The sequence below is a fragment of the Callorhinus ursinus genome, unplaced genomic scaffold (genome assembly GCF_003265705.2).
Source record: "Callorhinus ursinus isolate GAN/ISIS: 27379988/994484 unplaced genomic scaffold, GSC_fseal_2.0 scaffold49, whole genome shotgun sequence".
Lineage (NCBI taxonomy): Eukaryota > Metazoa > Chordata > Mammalia > Carnivora > Otariidae > Callorhinus > Callorhinus ursinus.
Window position 1 is genome coordinate 9,832,666 of NW_027397111.1, and position 11,748 is coordinate 9,844,413.

Genomic DNA, 11,748 nt, shown 5'->3' on the forward strand with positions numbered 1-11,748 from the left:
TCCCACATCAAGGACCTCAGCTCCCATGACCATGTTCCACTCCAACATTTCATTCTGTTGCTCACTCCAGACTTTATCAGCAAGGACTACTCCACACCTAACCCGCAGGCTCCTATAACCCATTCTCTCCTAATTCCTTCCAGGTAAAGGAGCAATTTCTTGCCCTCCCCCACTGTGACAGTTCTTCAAATACAATCAAATCCTCTTCTATTGAGGCCTGTTTTCCTCTTATTTATCAGCCACCTAAGAGCCTTATTCGGTTTCTTATTCAACCCAGGTACCTCCAGTTAATCACTTAAACTGTGTCAAGTGCCTCATCTCCTCTTGAGTAACTGGTTAGAGAGACAGAGCTAGTAATACAGACAAAACTGAGATCCTTCCGTCCTCCAAAATACTGACCCCTAATCTTGCTAATGGGCCTGTAAAAGAAGGATGAGGGAAATAAAAATGTACAGAAGGGGGATTTTACTTCTTAAGCAGAAAGTGAATTATCTCAAAATTACATAGTAAATCAGGACTTTATCCTACAGTAATTAGGGAGCAATCAGCTATTTTAGGGTCTTTTTTTTTTTTTTTTTTTAACTGCACTGAAGAAATATTCCAGATTCTAGATTAGGATGTGACCAAAACAGGTTCCACAGTAATTTTTTAAGAAGAAGCAAAAAGGAATAAATTTGAGGAAACTTCAAAGGAACAAAGGAGGAATTTCTCCAGGACCAAAAGGCTTCTCCCTGACCACTCAGTGGTCTCAATGACATATATAAACATGTCCAACTCTAGTCTTACATAAATGTTCCCTTTACTCCACATCTGCTTCATCTTCATGCTCAAACTTCTTCAGAGTCTTCTATACGTAACCTATTATTCCTCCACAATCCATTGCAATCTCACTTTTGCAACCAGAATTCCACTGAGATAACTTATACCAATTACCACCCTGTTGCAAAACCCAATAGGTATTTATTTTTGGATTCAACAGTCATATCTATAAGAAAAAAAAAACAGTCCCCACCTCTGCAAAGATTAGAAGTTAATGCATGCACCTAACTTACAGGGTGCCATACATATAATAATTGCTGTTTTAACAATGCCTTACTGCTTGATGCTCTCTTTCCCCTTGGCTTTCATAATACCACACTTTCTTCATTTTCCTCTTGTCTTTTCAGGTGTCTCTGTGAGCCAAGATCTGTATGGTTCTGAATCCTATTGGGTTTCTACTACTACATGAGGTCTACTATTCTGATAGAAAGTACCATATACTCTGGCCTCCTTCCCAAAGGTTTTATGCTGTTCTTAAAGGAACTGTTATTTTTGTTCTGTGGTCTTCCTTTGTTTATATTTTTGGGAAGAGGAAAACTCTGGGATTGCTCTTCTTATGTCAAGGCATATCATAAATCCCAACATATTCTGAACTAAAATGGGAATCAATGGTCTAAGAGGATTTATTTCAATTTGCAAATTTATTGGTGTAAATGTTTGCCCCTTATAATTAAAGCACATTTGTTCAAAATATTCATTCAGTGCATGTTAATAATGACATTTGTTGAGGATGTACAGTGTATAGGTTCTTTATGAAAATTTTCTTTAGTCTTAAAAATAGTCCTGAAACTTGCCTAGGTTACAGGGTTGACAAGTAGCCAATCAAACTACAAAGCTCATTCTCTTTCTACTAGGTAACACTGCTTTTTAATTTCACTTTATTTTTCTAGGCACAGGGAATTTGGGGTTAAATGCCATCTGTGTGACCATGTTCTGTGATACTGGACCCTGTGCTGAATACTGGGCTTTGGGAAGAGGAGGACCTCTAAATATGTAATGGCAATTTTTCTGAGCTCTAGTAGTATTCTAGAACACGAAGGAGGGATTCTTTTCTAGAGAGGGTAGAGATGAGAAAGTTTGGGGGAAGTGACATTTTATCTAGAAAACAGGGTATTCTCACCCTTTTCCTACACTCTTGCCTGATTTTCTTTCTTGGTTGCTCTGATGGAATCTCCTATAGCGGTTTCTCAACCTTACTACTAACATTGTTGGCCAGATAATTCTTTATTTGAGGGACACTTAGATGCACTATATGATGTTTAGCAGCAGTGCTGGCCTCTACCCACTAGATACCATTAGATTTTTCAGTCTCCCACAGTTGTGACAAAGTATCTTCAGACATTGCTAGATGTCCTCAGGGCAGCAAACTGCCCCAGGTTGAAACCACTTCCAAAGCCTTACCCTCTATTGCTGAATATGTAACTCAATCAGTCCTTCTCTATGATGCTACCATAACAAACAAATCGAAGCAAGCAGCAAAGTAGATAACTCAGGAAAAGACAATCTGATAAGATTTTATGTATAACAGAAGGAATACTGTAATTGAAAAGGGAAGCATTTCAGTGCAGATTATTAGGACACTGGTAAACCATTCAGAAAAAATTAGTATCCTTACAGAATAAAGCTCAGAGCAAATCAGTAAGCCATTAATAATACTTCATATCAGAGGGGGGAAAGTAGCAGAGAATATTCATTACAACTTAGGAGAGGAGGGACTTACCAGCTTGGGCACAATAAGGGAAATGATTGAGAATCTGGATGACTATTAGGAGATACAGTTAACTATGTTGAAATTAAAGCCTCTTGTCCATAATAAAAAAAATTGCAAAAAATTTTAAAGGAAATTTGGCAAATATAGTTGGAGAATAAACCAGTAAAAACCACTTCAGAACTGTTTACATTAGATCTTGGTTCTAATACTGTTCTCCAATAAGAGGAATCAGGCCTTCTTGGAGAAACTGCAGATTCTACGACTAGGAATATACAAGATGAGCCTAGAGCTTATAGTACCAGAAAGGAAAAAGGATGCGGTAGGTCAAAAAGACATAGCCCAACTGGAAAGAGCTCCCACTGGCCAAAATAACATACTATTTTATAACCCAAAGCAGAAAGCAAATATCCACGAATACATACAGATATAAATGATTGAATGAATAAATGGGGGGAAAAGGACCAATCTCTCTTACGGAAGAATTCCAAATATGTTACATAGATATTCCCTCCTCCAGGAAGTAAATCTTAACCCTATTCCACTCCTACACTTGAGTGTGGACTGTGCTTAGCAATTTGCTAAGTGGGGAAACCTGATAAACATGGTCTCAGCCTGGCGATCAAGCTTATCAGTCATAGGTCATTGTTAATAGTATGTACCATTGATAACTACGTGATGAGAATATGTCACCACTGTCCTATTACTCCTCCAAACCCTAAATCCCAGTCCATACATGAGGAAAACATCAAGACAAACTCAAAATGACGTGCTACAAAATACCTGACCGGTACTTCTCAAAATTGTCAGGGTCATCTAAAAAAAAAAAAAAAAAAAAAAAGGCAAGAGGCAGAAGAGAAATCAAGGAATCAATCCCATTTACATTTGCACCAAAAACCATAAGATACCTAGGAATCAACCTAACCAAAGAGGTATAGGATCTGTACTCTGAAAACTATATAACACTTACGGAAGAAATTGAGGAAGACACAAAGAAATGCAAAAGCATTCCATGCTCATGAATTGGAAGAACAAATATTGTTAAAATATCTATACTACCCAAAGCAATCTACATATTCAGTGCAATCCCTATCAAAATATCACCAGCATTTTTCACAGAGCTGGAACAAACAATCCTAAAATTTGTATGGAATCAGAAAGGACCCTGAATAGCCAAAGTAATGTTGAAAAAGAAAACCAAAGCTGGAGGTATCACAATTCCAGACTTCAAGCTCTATTACAAAGCTGTAATCATCAAGACAGTATGGTACTGGCACAACAACACATAGATCAATGGAACAGAACAGAGAACCCAGAAATGGACCCTCAACTCTATGGTCAACTAATCTTCAACAAAGCAGGAGAGAATATCAATGGAGAAAAGACAGTCTCTTCAACAAATGGTGTCGGGGAAATTGGACAGTCACATGAAGAATGAAATTGGACCACTTACACTATACACAAAAATAAACTCAAAATGGATGAAAGACCTAAACGTGAGACAAGAATCTGTCAAAATCCTAGAAGAGAACACAGGCGGCAACCTCTATGACCTTAGCCATGGCAACTTCTGGCTAGACATGTTTCCAAAGGCAAAAAATGAACTATCGGGACTTCATCAAGATAAAAAGCTTCTGCACAGCAAAGGAAATAACAAAACTAAAAGACAACTGACAGAATGGGAGAAGATATTTGCAGATGACATATCAGATAAAGGGCTCGTATCCAAAATCTATAAAGAACTTATCAAATTTGGGCACCTGGGTGGCTCAGTTGGTTAAGTGACTGCCTTCGGCTCAGGTCATGATCTGGAGTTCCAGGATCGAGTCCCGCATTGGGCTCCCTCTGACCCTCCCCCCTCTCATGTACTCTTTCTCTCTCATTCTCTCAAAATAAATCTAAAAAAAATTTATCAAACTCAGCACCCAGAAAAACCAAAAAAATCCAGTCAAGAAATGGGCAGAAGACATGAACACACATTTCTCCAAATAAGACATACAAAGGGCTAACAGAGGGGTGGCTGGGTGGCTCCATCAGTTAAGCATCCGACTCTCAATTTTGGCTCAGGTCATAATCTCAGGGTCCTAAGATTGAGCACCCCATTGGGCTCTACCCTCAGCAGAGAGCCTGCTTCAGATTCTCTCTTCCTTTCCCTCTCCCTCTGCCCCTCCCCCTGCTCACTCACATGTGTGCACACCCTCTAAAAAATTTTTAAAAAATGTCCAACACACAAAAAAATGCTCAACATCACTCATCATCAGGGAAATACAAATCAAAACTACAATGAGATACAACCACACACCTGTCAGGATGGCTAAAATTAACTCAGGAAACAACAGATGTTGGTGAGGATGCAGAGAAAGGGGAACCCTCCTACACTGTTGGTGGGAATGCAAACTGGTGCAGCCCCTCTGGAAAACAGTATGAAGGTTACTTAAAAAATTAAAAATAGAACCACCCTATGACCCAGCAATTGCATTACTAGGTATTTATCCAAAGGATACAAAAATAGTGATTCAAAGGGGTACATGACCCCCAATGTTTATAGAAGCAATGTTCACAACAGCCAAAATATGCAAAGAGCTCAGATGTCCACTGATGGATAAATGGATAAAGAAGATGTGGTGTATATATACAATGGAATATTCCTCAGCCATCAAAAAGAATGAAATCTTGCCATTTGCAAGGATGTGGATGGAACTGGAGGAACCAGAGGGTATTATGCTAAGTGAAGTCAGTCATTTGGAGAAAGACAAATACCATATGACTTCACTCATGTGGAACTTAAGAAACAAAACAGATGAACACAGGGAGAGAATGAAAAATAAAATAAGAAATACAGAGAGGGAGGCAAACTATAAGAGACTCAACTATAGGGAACAAACTGAGGGTTGCTGGAGGGGGAAGTGGGAGGATGGGGTAACTTGGTGATGGGCATTAAGGAGAGCAGTGATGTAATGAGCACTGGGTGTTATATGCAACTGATGAATCACTAAATGCTCCCCCTGAAACTAATACTACTAAATAAAAACATAAAACTATGTTAACTTGAATAAAATCTTAAAAAATAAAAAGGCAGGAGGGGGTGGGAGGACTGAGAAATTGTCACAGACCAGAGACGACAAGATGACCAAATGTAATAAGTATGCTGGAAAAGATCCAAGAACAGAAAAAGAAAAAGAACTAGGAAACACTAGTGTAATGTGAAATAAGCGTGACTTAGTTGATAGTCTTAATTGCCTTAGTGGTTTCAAATCTACCATAGTAACACAAGATGTTAAAATAGAAGAAATTGGGTAAGGAGTATATAAAAACTCTTTCTGCAAATCTGAAAATATTTTAAAATAAAATAGTATTTTTATTTTTTAAAAACTTTTAATTTATGTGACAGAGAGCGACACAGCGAGGGAACACAAGCAGGGGGAGTGGGAGAGGGAGAAGCGGGCTTCCCGCCGAGCAGGGAGCCCGATGTGGGGCTCGATCCCAGGACACTGGGATCATGACCTGAGCCAAAGGCAGATGCTTAACGAGTGAGCCACCCAGGCGCCCCTAAAATAGTATTTTTAAATTGGAGTTACACATCCCTTACAATTACAGTCTTCAGAATACACCGAACAGAAATGTGTGTGCACAATACTGAGAGACATATAAGAATAGCCACAGCAGCATTGTTTGTAATTCCCAAGTACTAGAAAAGACCCAAGGGCCCACCTATAGTAGAACCAGTAGGTAAATTGTGGCAAATTCATACAATATAATCCTATACAGCAATGAAAATATACGATATGCAGCTACCTGCTAGGATGAAGCTCACAAATATTAGTGAAAGAAGCCAAACCCAAAAAGATTATGTACCATATAATTCCATTTATAAAAAGATCAAAATTAGAGGCACCTGGCTAGCTCAGTTGGAAGAGCATGCAACTCCTGATCTCGAGTTTGAGCCCCACGTTGGGTGTAGAGATTACTTAATAAACTTTATAAAAAGATCAAAACTGAAAAAAAGAAAGCTAAATTATACTGTTTATGGATGTATGTATAGGTGATAAAGCCATACTTTTTAAATGGGCTATGGGTAAGGAGGTAACTACTTACACAAGTTGATTTAACACCACCTCTGCAGGGAGGGAGGTGCTCATGATCAGGGAGATGCCCTTGGGGTGCGTGGGCACTGGCAACATTCTTTTCCTTGACTTTTATTGGTTTACGGGAATGATTACTTGGAAATCCCTCACTAAGCCGCACATTTATGTTTAATTCTTTCTTCTATATGAATTATAGTTCACACTAAAATATAGTTTTAAAAAGGATCACATTACCAGAAAGATATAATACAAATAGATTAGAAAAGCACTAAAAGCAAACTATTGCTAATAGCCTATATTCATACAGGGGGGAAAGAGGTAAATGGCTAACAAGTATTTCAGAAAATGTTAGAGCTGAAGGAGAGATCAAAACTAATACAAACCAGATGATATCACTTCACAATTGCAAAAATATTTAGCTGTAAAAAACAATAAAATATGGCGATGAGAATGGAATGGAGCAGATAGTTAGCATAAATGTTAATAGCTGCACTCTTGGAAAGCCTGTTGACTGTGCCTGAATTTGGCAGGTGGGAGCTCACTGGCAACCACTTTAAGGGGGGCAGTTTTAGGTCACTGCTGAGGGACAGGGGTGGGAGTTATTTAAAGCCCCACTATTGTGGGTAGAAGTGAAGGAAGCAAGCATGTGCTATTCTTTCTCGAACTTTGCTAGTTAGGAAGAGAGAAACTGGTAGCGTGGAGCACAGGGTCCATAAAGTTTTTGGTTGTTTGTTTCGTCTTCGGTAGGAAGAGGGGCTGAGAGAAGGCGCACAGTGGAGGAACAACAGCGCAGCCCAGGTGGAGGGAATATTCTCAGATTGAAGGCTACACGCCTGTTGCCCGGGTAGGGAGGTGAGAAGCGTGCCCGAATTGAGAAAGTATGGCGAAAGTGAGGATAATCATACCACCTGCCCTCAGGACAATTCAGAAGCAGGTACTGCACAGGGGTTAAAGGCCACACTAGGTCCCCACCCGAAGTGGTCTCTTTACCCACGTGCGCACGTGACCGCCAGCCCCAGCATGCCCGCCGCGTTCTCCACCCAGACTCCTGACAGCTTCTTCTCTTGGACCTCTGGTCGGGGTCTCCATTCCGTTCCCTGCCTTCCAGACGACTGTGGGCGCTGGGAAGACCTTCACCGGACCTAACCTATTTTAGAGCGAGCAAAACACCCCCAGAGAAGAGGAGGGTCATTCCATACCTTGGGTCACAGAGGGCGTCGGGGGCGAAAGTTAAATCCCAGCGCTGAAATCCACAAACCAAAGAAGGAAGGGAAAAGGTGAAAGAAACGCTTCAACAAGTACCTGCTGCTTGACGCGAAACGGGAACTCACTCTTTGGCCTTTCCCAAGCTCTCTCCGCTGTGGGCAGAGGGAATGCTCAGAGAGCAGCGCCAGAAGCGTGCGCCGAGGGACCCTCGGGGCCGGCCCGGGAGCCGCCCTTCCTATTGGCGGGGGCGGGGGGGGGGCGTCGGGTCCTCAGGCTTGCCCTGCACTCAGCGCTCTGCGCTCAGCACACCTGTGGGTGCCCAGCCTTCTTGCTTTCCGGATGACCGAGAACACGCGCGAAAGCGGGGGTCTGGGAGTTGGACTGTGGCTGCGGAGGACCTTTCTCAACAGGCTGACTCCCAATAAGCTGCATCCCTTTACTCATCCATCCAGTAAACCATATAATTACTGAGCACCTACTTCGGGCCTGGCAGTCTTCTAGGCCCTTTCTAGCTGGGAATAAAACATCCGAAGTTCACAAGTACATACATCTTAAGAGGAAGTATGAGTGTTATAGGTTTGGGTTCCAAAGCCGTTTCTAACATGCTTATAAAACCATGAAATAGAACATAGTCATTCCATGAAAAATAAATTGAGGAGACAGAGTAACAGTTTTAGAAACTGAGGGTCCCAAACTGTGCCTTAATAAAGTGAATTAGACTTTTCCCCCCTTTTCATTTAATTTACATATACCTGGCATATTTAATTTTGCAAAAACGCTTAAGTATTATACATCTTAGTGCCATCTTTTTTGCCCTACCATAGAGAGCAACCTCTGAGGAAGAGCATTGCTTGCCCTTTATTGCGTTATCGTTAAAGAAAATTCGGTTTTGTTGTTTCCCTATTTTGTTAAAATATAATTTTTCAGGCCTTCTTTGTCTTAAAACGCTCAATAATAAAATGGAAAATGCAAGTCTACTAATTTACAAGTACTAGCAAGAAGGCATCTTAGAGAAAAATTTTAAGATGTCTCTTCATGCCCTTGCAGCTGGAAAGAGAGACACTATTCTTCATAAAACTAAACTAAGAAGGTGGGAAAATAATAAAGGCAATTAAGAGCACATTCATCATATGTGAATGAGGATGGCAAAGCTCTTAATTCATTTTTGTTAATTTCCTATGGACACAAAAATATGTTCTCTCTTCTAGGGATATAAGTTTCTGTATAACTCTTAAATCAAGATTTTTATACTATTCAATTTCTGTAGGACTTTATCTTTTGTCCCCTAGATGTAACCTTGACACAAATGTATTGAATTTTCCCACAGGACTGTATTTAACAAGTTCTCAGATTTATAAGTTTTTGCCCTATGTATTTAGCAGGCTGGATACTATTATACTTCCTCATAAATTGTGCCTTTTTTCAATGTATAAAATCCATCTCTGAGTCTGACCTTTCAATTAGTTTTCTGCAATTTCTGTTTGTTGTTTGCTTGGCAGCTTATCGACCAGCCTCACAGGTGTTTCTGGTGAACAGCATATGTCTGGATTTTGTTTGCTTGACCCAGTGTGTCTCTGCCTTTATATAAGAAAATTCAGTCCATTCACCTTTAGCACGTGGACTGAAAATTTATTGCATTCTTTATGTTACTTTGGGTTCATTATTTTACATCATGGATTTCTGTTTCCTTTCCCATAATTTTTCTGACTTATCTCCATCTTTAGTTTATTTGTTATTTGTTTAGAGTCCTTTCTTGAACTGTTTCTTCAGATGGAAGAGACCTGGATGATACAGACTCTGAATTCTTGCAAATCCTGAAATATTTATTTCATGAGGACAGGTGAGTATATTTTGGCTGATGGATTGCAGCCTCTTTATTTTACCAGTTAATAGCCTCTGTTTTCTAGTTTCCAACATTACAAATGAGAAGTCTAATGTTATTTTTCTTTTTAGATAACTTGCCTTTTCTGCCTGAAAGCTTATGAGTTTTCTTTTTTTTTTTCTTAGCATGTAGGAATGACATCTGTATATGCCCAGTGTAAATCTTTACTAATTAATCCAGACTGGAACATAGTGAGTTCTTTAGATCTAGAGACTCAAGCCTTTAAAATTTTTTTCAGCCCAGAAAATTTTTCCATTATTTTGTTATTTATTTTTTCACTTCTATCCACTCCTTTTTTCCTTCTGGAACTTCTGTGTCTGCGTATTAGGTCTCAGAGATCTATCCTTTAAACCTATTATCTTTTTTTTTTTTCTTTATGATTCCTATCTCTTTCTTTTCCTCTATGCTTTGGGGTATTTCTTTAAGTTATCTAGGCTACTTCTTGGGTCTCAAAAGTGACCATTTCAATTCACTTGCTAAATTGATGAATTAGGAAGATATAGGTAGATAGAGATTTACATATTTTTAAATTTAAATTTCTATTTTAAAAAAGTATGTATATATATATACACACACATACATATATGTGTATTGCATATTTGTTTTGTTTTGTCATTTCATTGAGGTTTAAGTCTGGTTAATGGATTATTTTAAGTGGTAATAGTCCCATAGATAGGGGAAGACAAAGAGGCAAGGAAGCCTTTACTGCAGCTGGCTGTTGAGTAAGAAGCATGAATCCTGCCATTTTCTTACTGAGGCACCTGGATAAAACCCTCTTGCTTTCTTTCCTTTTTTTTTTTTTTTAAAGATTTTATGTATTTATTCGAGAGAGAATGAGAGCATGAGATGGGGTTGGGTCAGAGGGAGAAGCACACTCCCCGCTGAGCAGGGAGACAGATGCAGGACTCCATCCCAGGACTCCAGGATCATGACCTGAGCCAAAGGCAGTTGCTTGACCCACTGAGCCACTCAGGCACCCCCAAACCCTCTTGCTTCCTAGTCTACTTAAAATCTCTCAGACTCAGCACAGGAGACAGTCAGCTTCAGCTTCTTCTGGGCCTTCTTCAAAGAACCCCAGTAAATTTATACAGATCTCCTAAGGGGTCCACAGACCTAAGGTCTAGGCTCTTTTCAAGAAACCCCACTTTCAAGTCTGCACACCTAGTCTCTGATGTTGTTCTCCACATTCTTATCTAGCCCATAAAGAAGGGGATGGAGAGAGATCCAACATCAGGTTTCTAAACCAGTGCTCTGAACTCACGTTTCTCTCCATAAGTCCCAGTTCTCTGGTTTAGGAGAAGCAGACATCAGAATAGGGAATAGAAGCGCTCATCACAAATCTCCTTCATGATCCACATCTAACTTTAGTAGAGAGCTTGCTCTTCTCTGTGAATGACCTTATGAGATGGGAGACCCATTCACTTTCTTATATATGAAAAAGCCCAATGGAGAAGACATGTGTCTGGAATGAAAGGTCTTAAGGATTCCAGTTGTTTGAAACAAAACTCTGGTTTCACTTCCCTCTCAAAATAAGTTCAAAAAAGCTCAAAATCCAGGAGACCCAGTCACACCTCTGAGATCCTCTGATACACAATAGTTTAGTCTCAAAGCACATTTAAAAAATGAGACTATAGGGGCATCTGGGTGGTACAGTGGGTTAAGTGTCTGACTCTTGGCTTGGCTCAGGTCATGATCTCAGGGTTGTAAGATCGAGCCCCATGTACAGGCCCACCTCAAGCCCCACATCAGGCTCTGCACTCAGTGCAGAGTCTGCTTGAGATTCTCTCTCCCTCTGCCCCTCCTGCTCATGATCTCTGTAAAATGTGTGCATTCAGGATCTTAACTAGAACTATTTAACCATATTAAAATCTTCATCTTACAGATGAGAAAACTGGGAGCAGAAGATTAAATAACTTGCCCCAAATCACTTAATGGGTAACACAAGGGGTTTTAAAGTCAGTTCTGTTAGACAGCAAAACCCCAGCCTTTAAACACTGCCATATAGACTCTGAATGTGTAAGCCAGGGAAGGGTCCACACAATGATTTT